The sequence below is a fragment of the Alexandromys fortis genome, unplaced genomic scaffold (genome assembly GCF_014885135.2).
Source record: "Alexandromys fortis isolate MF-2015 unplaced genomic scaffold, M_Fortis_MF-2015_v1.1 scaffold_43, whole genome shotgun sequence".
Classification (NCBI taxonomy): domain Eukaryota; kingdom Metazoa; phylum Chordata; class Mammalia; order Rodentia; family Cricetidae; genus Alexandromys; species Alexandromys fortis.
Window position 1 is genome coordinate 8,423,643 of NW_026067928.1, and position 18,920 is coordinate 8,442,562.

At 40.3% G+C, this 18,920-nt stretch overlaps 1 long non-coding RNA gene across 1 annotated transcript; it reads left to right on the forward strand.

Moving 5' to 3' along the window:
• The first annotated feature begins 8,894 nt into the window (after positions 1 to 8,894).
• Positions 8,895 to 18,067, forward strand: LOC126503138 (uncharacterized). Its single transcript, XR_007592172.1, has 3 exons — positions 8,895 to 9,015; positions 12,878 to 13,289; positions 15,574 to 18,067. It is a non-coding gene; the product is annotated as an uncharacterized lncRNA (long non-coding RNA).
• Positions 18,068 to 18,920: the final 853 nt, after the last annotated feature.

Here is an 18,920-nt window from a genome sequence, read left to right on the forward strand (position 1 = left end):
TTCCGGCCCCAAGTTCCTCAGTGTTGAGCAGATGGGTGTGTACCACCAAACCTGTTTTATGTGGGAGATGGAAGTCAGTGCTTTGTGCACGCTAGGAAAAGACTGGAGTGGCTCAGCCGCCTAGGCAGGCTCTCTTTGTTTTGCCTCTGTCCCTTTCTTCTCTTAAAGACAGAGCTACCTTTACAATTATACTAATGGTATACATTTCAAAACGATTCCCATGCATTTCCCTCCCAAATGCTGTCCTGAAATTTGTAATAAGAAAGAATGTTTTGAAAAATGTGTGAAGTTTTATTTTGTTTTTTAAACAACAACAAAATTAAAAAAAAACTAAACTAAAACATCATAATCCTGAAATCTTAAAACAGCTGAGCAGAAAAGTCCCAGTAATTGATAAAGGAAGGATTTAACTTTCATTAGTGTGTGTGAATGTGTGTGCACGCGCACACACTCACGTGTGTGTGGAGAGAGGGAATGAAAATGAGTGAAAGAGAGGGAGAGAATATGTAAACAAGGATACAGTGGACAGGAAGTAAGGAAAGGCTAAATACTGGGAGGAACAACAGCCATGTGTTCAGGACTCTCTAGAGGATGGAACTCTATCTACATGCATTAATTATTTTAATTGCCACCGTAACCACATGCTGGAGGTATCATAACTTTGTTGCTCACAGAACGACTACCAGCTTTAATGAGAGGTAAAAGTTGAACTTTACCCCATGAGTATTATAGCACCCTCCTTTATCTCAACTAAGACCCGACTTACCTATAGTATAATCGGAGAGTGAGTCTTTCTTGAACTAGGTTTACTGTCTTTTTGTTGTTGTTGTTATTGTTGTTTATATGCTTAGGCAATCTACAAACGATCTAGTTTTATTTTATTTTTTTATTAGATTTTTCCTTTTTTTGTTTTGTTTGTTTGTTTTGTTTTGTTTGAGGCAGGGATTCTTGTTGTAACAGACCTGGCTATATATTGGAACTCACTCTGTAGACCAGGCCTTGAACTCACAGAGATATACCTGTCTCTGCCTCTTTAGTGCTGGGATTAAAGTCTTCTTTTTTTAATGTGTGGGTTTGTTGCTTGCATGTGTGTTTGTATACCACATGCATTATCGGCGCCCATAGAGATCAGGAAGGAGCAAATGACCCCCTAAAACTGCACTTACTGATAGTTGTGAACCACTGTATGGGTACTGAGAATAGAATCTTGGCCCTCTGCTCTTAACTACTCTGACATTTATCAATCCCTATTGTCTTTTGAGAGAGAGAGAGAGAGAGAGAGAGAGAGAGAGAGAGAGAGAGAGAGAGAGAAAGCAAATCACTACATGAAGTGAAGAAGGAACAAGAATTCCAGAAGGAAGAAGCATGGTCCATTCAAGATGGTCATGCAGCAGAATTTAGCTCTATAGAGATGGCCCAGAAGAGAACTAAGACTGTCTGGGGAATAAGACACCAGCACTGGGGATCCCTTGACAGTGGACTTTGCTGGGAGAGGGGCAACACTATCATTTCTGTGTTGGTTTGATGAAGTTTTGCTTTCTCCTAGTGAGAAAGGAGATAGAAGTGGAAGGAGGAGACTTACCTTTAGAGAACTGTTCAAGTAAGTGGAGCTGCTGTGAGGGAGACACCATTGGAGAGATGACTGACAGCCCTAAGGAAGAATTAAACGAATTCTTAGTTTGGAGATATGTTTTAGAATCAACTACGCATTTTTATTCCTTATTAAAACAAGCTAATGAGACCTTCCACTACAACAAGCCTCCTTTTCCTAGCAAGAGCTCCAGTCCATAAATGCAGTTCATGATGGAGTTACTTTCTTGAGCTTAGTATTCCACAACTCTCCATTGCTTTTTGCCTGCATAATGGTGTGTACAGGGACTCTGATTTGGGCAACTTATTTCATATTAGGTCAACAGAAGTAGTACCTGTTTGGTTGGGAACATCACCCCAGCCCCCTGGCATCCATATGTACAAACAGTCTGGAATGGTTGGTGGAAAGTTTCAAGCCCCTTCCCTGCGAGTTGCCGCAGTCAAGACTCCACCTTCAAGAAAGCCCACCAATGGGGACCCCTCCCCAGGGAGGGTCAACACTACTCCCATAGGCTATTTAAACTGCCCCCCCCCCCCAACCGTGGTCTCCTCTTTTCCCTCTTCAAGTTTTCCTGGGCAGGTTGGGGGTGGGTCGCCTGGGAGCATTGGCATCCATTAAACCTGAGCTTCTTCTAATTCAATCTAATTTGACTTGATTTGAATTATTCCATCAGCAGAGAGGCTTACAGGGCTGAAAAACTTAATAGTAATTTTGGGATTCCTCATTTATTTTGAGGTTATAGCTTTCACCAAGAAGGCTCAGAGGAACTGACCAGTGTATCCCACTAGCTGCCTTCAAGATAAAGTTGTTCAATGCAACAAAACATCAACTATGGTTGGGAGCCGAACAGTTCAAATAATTCCAACAATTCAGTGAATAAATTTACAGCACTCTGCCCTTAAAACAGAGCAAAACACCTCCTAAAATGCAGTAGACTGAACATATGTTGAATTCCTGTGACATGTTAATCATATCTCTCTGTGATTTGAACTAGATTAACCAAAACAAGAACACTCGCTGTCTTTTAGTTTGGAAGGTATACCTGGGGTAACTCACATGAATAAACTCTATAGCAATTAGGAGGCTGGGGTATGTCTCAGAAGTAAAGTGATTGCCTAGTATGTGTAATAACTTAGGGTTGATTATCAACAGATACATATAAATATACATTTTTTTTCTCTAAAAGGTGTATGTATGTCTTGTGTATCTCTGTGTGTCTCTTATGTCTGTGTGTGTGTCTGTCTCCTGTGTGTGCCTGTGTGTCTGTCTCCTGTGTGTCCCTGTGTGTGCCTGTGTGTGTGTGTGTGTCTGTGTGTATCTCTCTCTGTGTGTATATTTCACAGACTTCTTTTCTCACCTTCCCTCTCCAGCCCTCTTCCCACATCTCCTTCAGTATCTTCTTTCCTTTCTCTATAGTGCCTTGAATTTGTATGCTTTTTCCACATTGCAAGGAAAATTGGAAAGAGAATCCCCTTCTAAAGTTTATATGTAAATCCTGGGCAACACTGGTTTCTCTTAGCAACAAGTCTACCTCTGGGACTAAGTTTCATGGAATTCATATTGGCTTGAAGTTGAAGATCTATTATGGAATCAAGAGATAAATTTGTGCTTTAGAAAATGGTGTAATAATATACACAGACAAATCAGTGTGAAATTTCAGTATGTATTTAACAAAATTTATCCAATTTTCTCAAATTCATATAATTTGACTGTTACAAAACCTGACTTATATTTATGGAAGTCTTACCGAGGCTATGTTTGACAAGATAAAGGGCGTTTCTTGGTTCTTCATAGTTCAGGAGATTCAAATTTTAAACCTGAATATGAAGTTCCTAAGTTGCCAACACTGTGCAGTTAGTAACGTGGCGTTTGAAACAGTGCCTTCCGTGGGCTGGTTTTACTTTCCAGGTCTGGTTAAGAGCTGTCACCCTGGTCACATTAGGCTCGTTCTTCATTAGCATGCCACGAACAAAACAAAGCAGAAATCATGACCTTCTTAAGATACTCGATTCTCTGAGGAAACACATGCATGACACCAGAACTCCTGGGATTCTTTAAGGGCACTATTTCAGCTTTCCAAGTGACAAGGGATCAACACAGGCCAGAATGGCTGCTCCCTCCAAGGTTCAGGACCACAGGTAAGGAGAGCAGGTGAAGAAAAGCTAGCCTGTGGATCACAGCAGGTAAAAGAGCAGTGACCGAGAGAAAGCAAATAAATCCATTTCACAGCCCCGGAGCACAGAAGTGCGGTATTCAAAGTTTGTGTATGCTGTTTAGGCTAGTGTTTTAATTTAATGTAGCATCGCAATACTTTGGAAGACTTTAAAAATAGTTTCCGTTGTCTTGTACTTTCATTTAGTCATTCACTTCTTCATACACATCTTTTCTAGCTTTCCACATGTCCTTTTATTGAGAACAGAATTTTCAGGACAAAAAATGAATAGGAACCTAAATTGTTATTTCTCCACATATTGTTCATTTACAGTAATGATATTATTAGGAATATTTTCTAACGTGAACTCTCTGCCGATGCCAAAAATCCCAATCAAGCCAAATCACAAGATGCCGAATTAAAGGATATCCAGGTTTTAATGGGATTCCTGCACTCTTTGGGTGCCCCTGAGGGGAACCAGGAAGCCACCAACAGGACCCTGGGGTGGGGTGGTGGGGCACAAGGGACTTTCCGGGTGAGCAGTTTAAATAGACTGCGGGGGGGGGGGGGGGGGTCAGGGTTTTGGCGGCCTTGACACTCCTGGGGGGGGGGGTCAAGGTTTCGTGGGCGTAGGGGTGGGGCCTCCAAAGATGGAGGCCTGAGCCGGGGACTTACAGATATCATGTGGGAACCTCAGGCACCTGTCCAGCCCTACTGAATTGGAGTTACAGTTTTAACAGGATCCACCAGTGATTCAAAAGCCTCCCCAGTATTAGGATGAACAAGATTGTAATGAGAAAGGTCTCTCTAGAACGATTCAGAGACAGCCAGGGATGTGAGATTTTAATATCACTGGGGATTGAGTGATCAGGATACAGCAGTCTTTTAAGCCAAGGAATAACATAAGCCAAATGACCCTGAAAAAAGAACAATGCACCTCTGCCATGCAAGTACAGAGAACTGGCAACCTCACTGAGCACTGAACAATGGCCGAGGAGCCTCCCAGGACTCCAAGACATCCAAAATTAGCTAATTTAAGTTAGGAGTCTAATAGTTATAATGCAGAAAAGACAAATGCTGTGGTAACCTACAGGAGAGACTAAAACTTAGTGTTCAGGTTTCTAGCACATTGAGTTAAATATAAGACAGCCTCCACCCTGGCACTGCCTCAGCAGAGGAAATATATCTTAGAAATGGGAGGGGGAGGCAATCCTATAGAAACTGATTTCACCCTCATATGATTTCCATAACGGGAGTTCTGCTTTATATTCCTTTAATTCAGATGGTGTCTATTTTCTAATTAGCCAGATATATTTAATATCTGTAAATACTTCATGGATATTGTTTTGAAAATGAAAACAAATTTGAAAAATGTGCTTATTTGACAATTATTATCTGTAATATGTTTTCCTTGAATGTTATCCAAAGTCCACTCCAGTGCTGGACATGCAGCTCAGAGATGGAGTGCTTCCTAGCATCCATGAAGTCCTGGCTTTGATCCCCAGTAGGACAAAAATAATTGTGAGTGTATAATACGTATAACAGCTACTTCAGATTGATTTTGTGCTAAGAATGAGTCTAAGATTAAATACACTGGATAATGAAGCCCTATACCCTTTTCTTTTAGGTGCATGTGGAGGAATGGAAAGTGGGATCTTTTCTGTGTAGTTCTCCCAGCAGGCCTGATGCTCACTGTATGCTCAGGTTGGCCTTTGAAGTATTGCAGTCCTTCTGCTTTAGGTGGAGCATGTGCTACTTCTATGCGATGCTGCTGAGGAAATCAAAGACAAAACAAAACAAAACGACAACAAAAGCAATGGTATATCTTCCTGACTGGGCTCTGTGAATCATCAATAACTTTTTTTTTTTATCAATAACTTTTTAAAAGCTTGAACCAGTACTTTTGACATTCGCTGTCAATTAGTACTGTCGCATTCTTCAGCGAACATAATAGCAGAAGCCAAAAGAAGGAAGGAGCTCCCTCTTTCACAGAGTGCCTCGCCTTCCTGTTGCTTCCAGATTGCTTGCATTCAGCAGAACAAGCTACAGTTCCTGCCTTGCCGGAATCACTGCACGCTGCAGTGAGATGTAGGAGTTACTTAATCAGGTCTTAGAAGCGGGGCTTCATGTGGGCGCTCGTGAAAGAAGAGCAAATGGAAAATATTAAGCTGCGCTCTTGATTCCTGCTTCTAATTTTAAGGAGGAAATCACAGATTAATCAAGCCCATGCTCGAGCCCAGAGGCATGTTTTTGAGATACCCCAAAATAACACAGAGAAATGCCTTTTTATGTTTGATAAAAAGCACCCTTGACTACTTGCTATGCATAATATGATATATTTCGATATGCAACATGCTGGAGTAAAGAATTTTGGTTACAACTAAAAATAATTGCTGGTCCGAAGGCGTAGCCCACAATAATCATGGTTAGGCATACATAGTCTTAGCACCGGAAATGAGTATCCAGGTGCACGCTCTGAGTTGAGGAAGGTGAGTGAGCCACGCTAAGAGAAGAGCACCACTCTTCAGTGAGTCTGGATAAGCAGGATGCTGCTTCTCCAGCAACATCTGTGTGTGTCATATGACTGAAACACATTGGTGATCCGGCGATTTGTGACTAACAAACTTACCCTCTACCAAGCAGCACAGAAAAACGTATTCCTGCTTCTTACACAGCAACAAAACGTAAGTAATATAGTCTCCAAAAATCCCTAGCAATTAATTTTCTAATATTTGCTTCTGACTCATATCAGGAAAACAAAGAGCGGTGCTGGAGAGATGGCTCAGTGGATGGGAGCATTGTGTGTGAGTATGCATGGGTGTGAGTGTACATTTGTGTGCATGGGTGTGTATGTGTGAGTATGTATTTGTGTGTATGTATGTGAGTGTTTGTGTGTGTCTGTGCATGTGTATGAGTGTGTGCTTACATATGTTTTCTGTTTAGACCCCCCAATCAGCTCTGTTCCACCAGTTGCTCCCTCTTTGCTGTCTAGGTTCTCCGGGATTAGAAACTGTAGGCTTTTTTCTTTGCTTTCTTAATAAAATATGATTACATCATTTCCTCTTTCCTTTTCTCCCCCCCCACCCCCACCCCCATGTAACTCCTGCCTTGCTCCCTGTCAGCATCATGGCTTGTCTTCTTCAGGTCATGTTTAGGCAGCCATGTCATGCTACCATGTAGGAAGACTCTCTACCATTTCTAGGGGACACCTCTTACAGCGGGTTTCCCGGCCCTCTGTCTCTTACAGTCCTTCCTCCCCCTTTTCTGTGACATTCCCTGAGACTTAGGCTTATGGGCTGTGTTATAAAGACATCGATTCAGATTGGTCTCTATGTGATCCTTTGTTCTCTGTATTCTGACCTGTTGATTGTGGTTTTCTATAATGGCATCCTGTCACAAAGAGACGTTTCTTGGGTGAGGCATGAGAGTCACACTTTCCTGTGGGAATAAGGACAGAGAGCATTTAGGGACCATGCAGGTTTAGGGGAGTGACGGCAGTAGGTTCTCTGCTAAGATCTGTGGTCAGTCTCACTAGTGCTGGGGTCTTCAAGAGGCTTCCAGGATGAGGCGTGGTTTCCTTCCTGTTGAGCTGGCTTTCAGTCAAATTTCACAGGTGTGGGAGACCTAGGATCGTCTATCAGCTTATTTCTGCTGTCCTCTGAGCCAGCTGCCACCATCATAAATACTCAAGAGACGACAACACAGCAGCCAACTTGCTGAGCAGTGTAGCGCATGGGTTCCATATCATGAAGTGGGACTTAAATCCAACCAAATATTGGCTGATTACTCCCACAAGTTTTGTGCCATTATTGCACCAACATCTCTTACAAGTTACCCTTGTAGATCACAGTGTTAATGGCTGGCTTGGTTGTGTGCGGAGTACCTTCCAGTACCAGGGATATTAGTCCATAGGGGTGAAGGTTTAGAGAGGAATCAGCTTGACTTCTCTATGTTCAATAAATTGTATAGCTGTTGTCTTCAGCAATGGGGCATTACTATCAGTTTGGAGAAAGCAATCAATAGCTTTGAAAGTAGCCTGTATTGCTTGGGACTTTCCATGGGGCCCCTCTTGGCCAACAACTTGGTTAGATGGAACCCATTCCTGGAACTGGAGGTTTCATTTGGTGGTTAGGCAGTCTAATTGGGGGTTTTTCTCCCCTGTTGTTTGGTCATTTAGGTTTCTTTCATATATGAATCTGTCTTAAGGCAGTGCTACTGTATTAAGTTTCCATAAGACCCCTCAAATGGATGTTAGTTTTAGCTGTCCCTCCCTGAATTCCATCCCTTACCCCTTTCTAACCTGCCCCTCTATGTTTAGTCTCCCCACTTCTATACATCCACAACTATCTATTGTATTTCCTGTTCCTAGGGAGCTCTATCACCTCTCCCCCAGTTTCTTACTCTGTGTCCATTCCCTGTGGCTATATGGATTGTAGCTTGGTCATCATTGATTTAATAGCTAACATCTATACATGAATGGATACACACCATATTTGCCCTACTGAGTCTGGGTTACCTCACTCAGGGTGATTTTTTTATTAGTCCCTTCAGTTCCTTATGAATTTCATGATTTTATTATTTTAACAGTCAAGTAATATTCCATTGTAAATGTATCATCTTTTCTTTAACATTTCTTCAGTGGAGGAATTTTTTCAGTTTCTGGCTATTATCAACAGAGCAACAGTGAACATGGATGAGTAAGTGCTTCTGTGGAAGGATGAAGCATCCTTTGGGTATATGCCCAAGAGTGGGATAGCTGGATCTTTTTTGTTATTTTGTTTGTTTCTTTCTCTCTCTCCCCCCAACATAATGTTTTATTAGTTATTTGGAAATTTCATACAATTCACTTGTATCATACTCACGTCCCATTCCTCCCAGGTTCACCCCCCTATCCTTGCTCGCCTCCCCCCCACCAAAAGAAAAAGAAAAGAAAAAAAAAAACTAAGTTATATTTGTGTTTCCCTAATGCACATTGGAGCCTAGTCAAACTGCCAGTGGCCAGTCCCTTAAAGAAAACTGAGACTCTTCAGTAACTTCATGTCCAGACTGCTTTTTGGGGGTGGGTGGGTCAAGGGAGGTTGTCACAGCAGCCTTCACTCTCTCTCGTTCTCAGATATGAGTCTGGAATCATCGATACCACTGCAAATTATGCCTCCATGCCCATAACAGCCCAGGGCAGCACAGATAATAGACATGAACAAGGTTTCTGGTGGCAGCACGGATGATGGACATCACCATCGTTTCCAGCAGCAGGGTATAGCTGGATCTTGAGGTACATCGATTCCCATCTCTCTGAGAAATTGCCACACTGGTTTCTATGGTGACTGTATAAGTTTATCTTCTCACTAGCAGTGAACTAATATTCCACATCCTCGTTAGCATGAACTGTCAATTGTTTTATTATTCTTAGCCATTTGGACAGGTGTAAGATGGAACCTCAAAGTGCTTTTGATTTTCATTTCCCTGAGGACTACTGATGTTGAACTCTTTACGTGTTTCTCAGTCATTGGTGTTTCCTCTTTTGAGATTTCTATGTTTAAGTCTGCACCCCATTTTTAACTGGGTTATTTATTTTCTCGCTGTCCAGTTTTCAAATTTTTCTTAACCATGCATTTATTCTTTTAATTTTCTGGTGAAAATGATTTCTCAAAGGGCAAAACAGTCAGCAAAGGCTTCTGAAACCACAGTGCAGCACAGGCAGGAGACCTTCCAGTATAAAGTTCACCATTTAGTGAGAAAGAAATTACAAACAGAAGCAGAGACTCGAAGGCAGCAAGCAGCATTAGTGGCCTCCACCTCACTGAGAAGGCTCTACAGACGTTGGCCATGACATCAGCAGCCCTTTTGAGGTCTACTCAGCCCTCCTCAGGGTGCTTTCCTGCCTGTGTGTTTCTCTGATTGCAGTGTTGTACAGGGTGAACCCTTACTTTCCTGTTTTCTGCTTTCACATTGTGTGAAAAGTGAGAAACCCTTATGTGGAAAATTAAGTATTTTTAATTGTAAGGCAGTAGGAGCTGGAGGTTTGTGGTTATCAGGGCTAGTGTGTGTAGGCTGGTGGAAGAAGACTGTGGTCAGACGGGCTGTAGAGGTGTAAAAAGATGTTCACAAGAGTAAAGCCAAAAACTACGTCTTTTGGAACAAAGCAAAACACTATACATTTCTCTCACAAACAAGACTGTCTCAGTATGTGTTACCAAGAAAGGGATGACCAGGTGTTATCGGTGCCTCAAGCTGATCTTTTTCAGAGCAATGACCCTGCCACTGAGTAAGATGCACACAGCTTCCTTTGGCCTGAAGATTATTCTATTTACTAAAACACGTGTTCTTTCCTTATCTACCAGGTTTACACTCAAAGCTTAGGGAGACAAAACTCAAAAAGAACATGATTTTTGACTTTGGGGAACTTAGAGGCTTGGGGCAACAGGAGTTCTAAGCAAACACGATGCAGTGTGGCCTTTGGTGTTGTAGTAGGAGTCATAGTTATTGTGATAGTATTTTATGATGAGAGGGGAACGGGGCCGCTAAGATCGGATAGAAACTGAGACCCAGAAGGAAAATTATCTATCCTATCCTTGGTGAGTCCAAAGTGTTGTACCTAATTTACATTTTATTCTAACTTGCATTACCAATCCAAAATTATCTTTTAAGTTCTCTCAACCTTATACACTTCACATTTCTTTAGGGAATTTCTTTTCTGAGTCTGGTAAATAAGGAAAACTATAACCACAACTATCTAATCTTTTTTTTTTTATTTGTTAGACAGTTCATGGTTCCTCAGGGAACATTATCATCCCATGTGGGGTAACTCCAACTCTATTAAAAAATATATGTATAGACACAGACACATACACACAAATCCATACACATAATTATGTATATTATATATTTTAAGGTAAGATTATAAATTAATAGGTTTTAACAGACATCCTTAGCATTATTTCTCTCCCTTCCCTTCTTCTCCCTCTGTGTTACCCTCAATAGTTATGCCCCACCCTCATTTATTTCTTTTCTCTCTTCTTGAGATTTCTAAACATCAAATAATTGCCTTTAATATCACATAACTAATAGTTAGGGCTGGATGTCTCGCTGAGGCGGACACCAAGGCCCGTGTTTGTCCACTTTGTTTATGGATCTCTTGAGAATGCTGGGTGGTAGCAGAGGCTGACTAGCTTCTTTGTTGGACTCCTAGGCTCACTATAAAAGGTCCCTTATCTACTTCTGTTGCCACAGAGGGGAGAGTCTCTGAGAAAGAACAACCGTTGGAAGATGTGGCTTCATCCATGACGAACAGGTGTGAACAGCCATGTGTGTTTCACATCGCTTCTTAAAGACTCTTAGGTTTAGAACTCTGGGAAGCACTTAGACTTGCTGTACTATACTCCTATTTTCAGTAAGTGCAAGGAACGTGAATTTCATATAGAACTCCAAATAAACTTACCCTCAAATTAAATAATGTTTTTGCTTAGCAAAAAGACTCACAGAAGGATTCAAGATCATCATTTTTTTTTTTTTACAGAATTATTGCAAAGATATAGGGCTAGTGGCCCCTGGTGCTTTTGTTTTAATTTTTGACACTATTATATATACAATGAACTATGATTATATTCACCTGCCATTACCCTGTTTCAACCAATTTGCACTCCCATTAATTCCCTTCTTTCCAATATGCTTCTGTCAAATCTCACTCCCCTCCTTCCTCCCTTTTTTCCTTCTTTCCCTGTCCCTCCCTCCCTTCCTTTTTTCACTCCTGTGTTTCTTCCTTCCTTTTTCTCCCTGATCCCCATGTAAGCAGTTATAGTTGCTGTGTGTTCGTGATTACAGTGACCACATTCTACCTAGAAGACAGTACCCAACTGTATTCCTTCTTTAGTTCTCAGTCTTTCTGCCACGTCTCCTGTAACATCCTGTTTTGAATCAAGCAGTTAGTAATTACTTACTTTCAACACTTTGGCAGTTATAGGTCCCCACTTCGATCGCTACCCACTGCTGAAGAACAGCTCTTTAATATAGGGTTAGACGTGAATTTTTTTTCTATGAGTGTAAAAATAAATAGTGGGTTCTGACCAGTTCCATAATGCCAGGCACGTATTCTTAGGCAGCAGGCTTCAAATCCAATCAGAAAGTAGTTGGTTAACCATAGATCATTTGTTTCAATATTGCACCAAGGGGTATATCTTCCCAGGAAGTTCAATATTAAAACAGTCAGAGTATACAGTCAGTGGTGATTTTGATAATTATTTTCTCCCAACAGCCTGTATAACACCTTTCAATGTTATCAATGGGAATGGGCATGAGGGAGGGCTCCAGTTCAGTTCCAGTAGGTTTCTCTGTATCCTCTGTTATTCATCTTCACTAATGGGGTCCTTGAGTCTAGTTCTTGTTGTCAACTGTGCTGACAAGCTTATGTCAACTTGATACAAGCTAGCGTCATTGGAGAGGAGGGAGCATCAACTGAGAAAATGTTTCCAGAAGATAGGGTAGGCAAGCCTATAGAGTATTTTCTTAATTAGTGGCTGATTAGAGAGGGGGGCAGCCTGTTCTGGGCAGTGCCATCCCTGGGCTTGTGGTCCTGGGTTCTATAATTAAGCAGACTGAATAAGATATAGGTAGGAAGCCAGTAAGCATCACTCCTCCATGGCTTCTACATCAGCTCCTCTCTCCGGTTTCCTGCCCTTGTGTGAGTCCTGTCCTGACTTCTTTCAATGAAAAACTATCATGTGGAAGTGTAAGCAAATGAACCCTTTCCTCCAAAAATTTCTTTCGGTCATGGAGTTTCATCAAAGCGATAGAAACCCTAACTAAGATAAAAATTGGTACCAGGATAGTGGGGTATTGCTGTGACAGACCCTTGTTTTGGGGAGGTCTGTGGAAAGACTTAGGAACTTTGAGTTAGAAAACCCATTGAGTATTGAAAGCTAAGTGACTTGTTCTGGAGGAGGTTGAAAGAAAAGAATATTGAGAGCCGTACAGACGATGGAGTCCTGGCTTGTGAAGTTTCAGAGGGAAGCAAAGGCTCTACTGGGCCTTTTGTGTGAAGAATCTTTGTGTCTGATCAGCTGGAGCTGAAGAATACACTGTGATTAACCAGCAAACAGAAACACTAACGTAAAACCCCTAATTTGTTGAGACAACAGATGTGGTCAGCTGGTGCTGAAGAATCAACTGTGATTAAGAAGAGACCAACATCATTGAAGCAAAGTCTTCTAGGAAGTGCTTCCTCAGGATCAGCAAACAGAAGCTGAGTTCCAGAGGCGGCCAAGTTTGTTCCTCATACTGACAGCTGAACTTGGTAGTCTAAGAATCACCTGGGTGGTGCTGGTTCTGAAGGCACGAGTGCTCATGAAGAGCAGACTATTGGTGAAGGTTCAGCCCAGTTACAGCAAGGGGTCACAGCAGTTTTGGAGATGCTGGAACCACGGGATAACCACTGAGAACAGCAGCAGCAGGGGACAGGAGCCAGCTGAAGCTTAGAAGACAAGCTGTGTGTACTTCCAGAGGGCGGGGCCCAAGAAATGACCCAAGCCCCTTGGAAGAGCCCAAAAGATGGTAAGTTGATCCCAGACCTTGCTTATGGAGTTATTTACACAGATGGAATTTAGGTTTCCTTAATTCAGACTGTGACCATGCTGTAGTTCTTCCCTCTTAAAGTAAGCAAGTATTTAATTTATTTTCAATGTGACAGGAGTCTGTAGTCGAGAGACTTTGAATTTTAAAATCATTTGGAATTTAAAAGAGACTGATCATTGTAAAGGGAATGAATTTTTCAGTGTTTGAATTTTTAAAGATTGTGGGACTTTTCAAATATTGGAATACTTTATATTGTGATGTTCATGTTAATGTGAGATCCTGGGGGGAATAAGAAAGGAGGAAAGGTTCCGTCTTAATCATGATGTGTTGTGTGTCAAGATGACAAGGCACCAGGTGTGCTGGTGAGTTTATGTCAACTTGACCCAAGCTAGAGTTATTGGAGAGGAGGGAACATCGCTTGAGGAAATGTCTCCAAAAGATCTAGCTGTAGGCAGGCCTGTAGAGCATTTTCTTAACTATTGATTTATGTGAGAAGACCCAGTCTATTGCAGATGGGGCCACCTCTGGGCTGGTGGTCCTGGGTTCTATAAGAAGCAGGTTGAGTAAGCCATGGAGAGCAAGTCAGTAAGTTGCACTCCTCCATGGCTTCTGCATAAGTTCCTGCTTCTGGCTCCAGCTCCTTTTGATTTTTTCTATCCTGACTTCCTTCAGTGGTGAACAGTGACAGAGGAATATAAGACAAATAAACAGTTTTCTTCCCAAGTTGCTTTTGGTCCTGCTGTTTCATCACAACAATAGGAACCCTAACCAAGGGCAATCGTAGTGTTTTGGAAACTTCTCAGTTCCATCTAGCCAACAATGCATATCCTGAAGCTGGCAGTAGTATTTTGGTTTTAAAATCCTTAACTTCTGGGATCAGAACTTACCACCCACAAGGATAATTAATTTAGTTCAAGTTCAGTTTTAAAGATCAATTCTTTGAAGTTAGCTGTAAGTTTTTTAAAGAGACTGTTTTGGGTTCTGGCACAGAGAGTTGCTCTGGTGTCATAAGGCACAGCTTCCACGCTGCCATCATCCACCAGAGCTGTATATTTCTAAATACTCATGAACCTATACATCCCGCCATGCATTTAAAGTTTACGTTAATCTTTATTCCTGACAAACATTCACCAGTTTTGTAAAAGTGTATAATGACTTGAATATACTATTACATCATCCTGCAAAGGATCTTCACCCTCTTCTGTTCTCTGCCTAGTCTTCCCTCTCTCCCTCCCTCCCTCCCCTGATCTGTAGCAAGTACTCTTTTCACCCTCTTGATAGTTCTTTGTCTTCCAGGGTGTTAGATATATAGTTGAAGTCATGCTATAGCTTGCCAAACTACTCAGAAACAATAATTTGACTTTGCCTCCATATCGTTTTATGATTTGCTAGCTCATTTATCTTTTGGTTCTGAATAACATTCTGTTGTGAGATATAGCAGAGTTCAATTATTCATGTATTTACTGAAGGACATCTTACATACTTCACATTTTGGCAATCATGAATGAAGCTGCTATGAATACGTATGGTTAGGTTTCTGTGTGCATATAAATTTTCAACCCACTTAAAACAACATTAAGGAACACATTTCTAGAACATATAGTAAGTACATGATTACTATATACACCTGAGATTTATAATGATATGCAAATGGGTATTCAGATGAATAATAATCATGTTCGATATCATGGCTTTTTCTAAGCAATGATGCTACCTCATTTTTTTTGCTACGTGTTCTGATGGATTATATGATTTAATCTTTACCGCCAGATAGACTTCTATAATATACAAAACATTTCTGATAGAGCCTCAGGAAGATCAAATAACTTTTACCAGCTGATGTTAGATGTAAATTCAAGATTTAATTCAGACCATCTGAAAACAGAACTTACCTCCATGTCACAGTAGTTGAGAATCACAACCCTAAATATGCTAGGCAATTATTTTCTTACTGGTTACTATAGAGTATGTTAAAAACAAACAAACAAAAAAGGTGGTGGCAAGGTCCAGGTAGTTTCTTATAGCGAATTTTCATCAATGAGTTCTGCCTAATCCACCATATCTGGCATTTTCTTTAAAAGACTTCTGAAATACATTGATCACATAGTGGCTTTTTCAGAAACCCGAGGAGAATAAGAACAGCAGAAACCAATCTGAGTGCTCAGAAGTTTTTGTTGTTTGGACCTACTTCTGTGTGTCTTCTTACAAAAACTCCCACCAGTCTGGGAAAACCTGTCCTATCTCTTTTTCTTGTCTTCTCCAGGAACCTGACTCATATAACATTGCGAGAAGCCAGTGAGTTATGTATGGATGGGTGTGGAAAATGAAAATGTAGCCTGGAACTTCTCTGTGAGTCAGAGACTACTCTGCAAGATTGGAATGTGACTCCGCCCATCACCTTCTGGTTTGTGGATGATACCTTCAAGAGTTAGAAGAAAGAATTCCTGGCCCGGATCTACTACCAGGCTGCAAAAGTTCTAAGATACTTTAACCTTTCATTTCTTGGGTGACTCTGGAATTGTGTTTAATTCTTTACAGCACATTTGCACAGTCCTAGAACTGCCAAGGTGATACACATTTATACTTAAGCTGTTTTTATTAGAAACATAACTTACAAACATACTTCTCCTGTATAGTTGTTTAGGCTGTTATGATTTCATATACTTTGTTATAGAATTATGACTTACTTTTACCTAGCATAGATAATTTCTTTTCAATTCAACTTCCAGTTCAAGTCTAGGTAACAGCTTCCTTAGGGTGTCTCATGTGTAAACAGTTGGACTTCTCATCTGCTCAAATGCCTGGAATTATTACCACCTTCTCTAAAACTTGGCCATAGGCAAAATCTTTGAATAATGTATTCGCATTTGGCATGCAAACTCAAAATCCGAGAATTGAAGATAGTCTTTTAAAACCGACATAGTACTACAAGAACTTCAAACTAGCAACTTAAAAAAAAAAAAACAAAACCAAATGTGTTCTTCCAGTATATCATTAACCTAAATATTCAAGACATTAGAGATTTATTATAACCATTCCTAGGATAATTGATGGCCCATTTACTGTCTTTCTTATCCGTAGAGTTTGCTTTGATAGTGCTCTGCTAACAATACCTTTTTAGTATTTTTCTCTTATTAATTTTTAATGAGTTTCATTATGACATTTTTATACAAATGAATAATTATACCTTTTACATTATAGTTATTGAAGAAATTGAAATATATTTTTTGTAATGAGTTTAATTACGACATTTTCATGAAAATGACTTACACTTTTTACATTACAATTTTCTGAAGACATTAAAATATGAAAAAGAAATCTGGTTTTTATAAAGTGAACTCTCAGGGAGTATTATCTCCAACAGTATAGATTAAACCCACAGTAATACAGCATTTGCCCCATAAAAATGTTGATGTCACAGAGTCAAAAGAAGGCCAATAAGACTTGAGAAAAGTAGCATTTTTAAAACTTCTTAGGCTATAAATCTCTATTGGAAAGAAGTCAGAAATATTATTCTCTCATAAACCTGAAGATAAATATGACAGAATGTTTTGTTAAAAATTCACTTGCTGAGCTGGGCAGTGGTGACACTCTGTTTTAATATCAGAACTCAGGAGGCAGAGGCAGGAGGATCTCTGGATTCAAGGCAAGGCTGTTCTACAGAGTTAGTCCCAGAACAGTCAGGACTACAAACGGAAACCCTGTCTTGAAAAACCAAGAAAAGGAAACAAACGAACGAACAAACAAACAAATAGCCCCCCCAACTCAGTTGCTTACACTGCTGTTAGAACGTCTGTAGGAGATAAGTATGTTTTTGCTTGTGTTTCTGTTTTTCTTTTGTATTCTGTCAAAGTTATATTTAATCCATGGAGATGAGCTATCTTTGCTATCTGAGGCTTTGTTCATGGCTATTTCCATCAAGCCCACTGTTTTCCTGGTTATACCATCATAAACCAATACTTCTGTTTTAATAATTTGCTAAGGCAAGAGTTCTTATTCTGTATTTACTTTTCTGTTTTGTTTTGTTTTTGTTTTTGGTGGAACATTTAGACAGCTGTTCTTAAAGCACAGGGGTTTTCCAAATGGATGCATGTTTGTTGCTCTGCTAAAATCATTCACTTTATAAAGGAAGTACCATAGTAGCCAAAGTGCCTTTAGTCCCTTCCACATCCTGATATCAATGAGAAAACCCTTTGTCCAGTTCTACATTAAAGGCAAACACTGCATTTTCTTGCAAATATTTCAAAGCCATTTAGTATACGGCAAGCCCAGGACCTCTTTAAAAATCATAAAGATGTTTTCCTGAGAGAAGTACATGTGAACAGGATGAACAAGGTCTATGGAGTCAGATGGTTTGGTTTGTACACCCTTTCAAACCATCAGGGCCATTGGGCAATCGCTGAAACTTTCTGAACACCCAATGTCTTGTGTGCCATGTGAAAATTATGCCTATTTCAGAGTCTTTGTAAGATTAGGAGAGATGAAATTTGCCTAGCACTCAGACTTTAGGTACCCCCATTCTTCTTGTCTATGATAATTTTTCCCTTAAGTGAAAGGGAACTGATCCATACCAAGTTTCTTCATGTCTGTGGTTGAAGTATTCACATTTTATATATGCAACCTTTTCTTGGCTCATAATTTTTCTCAATTACTTTTGCCCCCCTCCTGCTATTGGTGACTGCTTTGACATTTTACACCTAATTATTAAAAAAATTTGCCTTCCAGTTGCATTAAAAAAACTTATTTGATGATTGATCAAGATAATGGTTTTATGTTGATATGTAAGATAAAATAAAGCTCGTCTTGTTCCCCATATTCTCTCTTCTCATGCTGCCATTCTCATATTATAGCCAAATAATAGTCTTGGGCAGTGGTGATGCACACCTATAATCCCAGCACTTGGGAGGCAGAGGCAAGTGAATCTCTGTGAGTTTGAGGGCAGCCTGGTCTACAGAGCTAGTTCCAGGTCGTCTTTGTTAGAGTAATTCCATTACTCTATGTAAGCACAAACTGTAGAAGTGAGGCACAAGATATTCTACAGTTCTTTATCTAACAGTGAATGTTGTTTCCTTTGTAATTATTAAATATTTCATTTACTCATTTTGACATAATTTTGAATCTACTTACTGATAATTGAAAGCCCAAATGTCCACCCAATATCCAAATGATATTTTTACACCAAATTCATGCAGAAATCTCCTAAAGCTTTCTGTCCTGCTGTAATTGGGGTGATTTTATAATTGGTCAATTTAACGGTGACTGTACTTACTTACTCTATGAAGGAGCTAGGCCCACTGTTGTCTTTGATGACAACTTGGTGGCCATAGGGTCTTGAGATTAAAAAAAACTGCCAGGGTTCCAGAAATCCCTTTTTTAACCTTTGTTGTAACCATATATTCTAGGTTTGACTTTCTTTCTTGAGTCTTCTCATAGAATGCAGCCTCTCTGTGTAAATAACAGATGGGCACTCTTTTTTTTTACCCATATGAGGTTTCTTAGTGTCGTTCTGGCTGTCCTGAAACTGGTTCTATAGACCTCAAACTCAGAGATCCTCCCACCTCTGCCTCCAAAAACTGGGATCAAAGGCATGGGCCACCATGCTTAACTAGG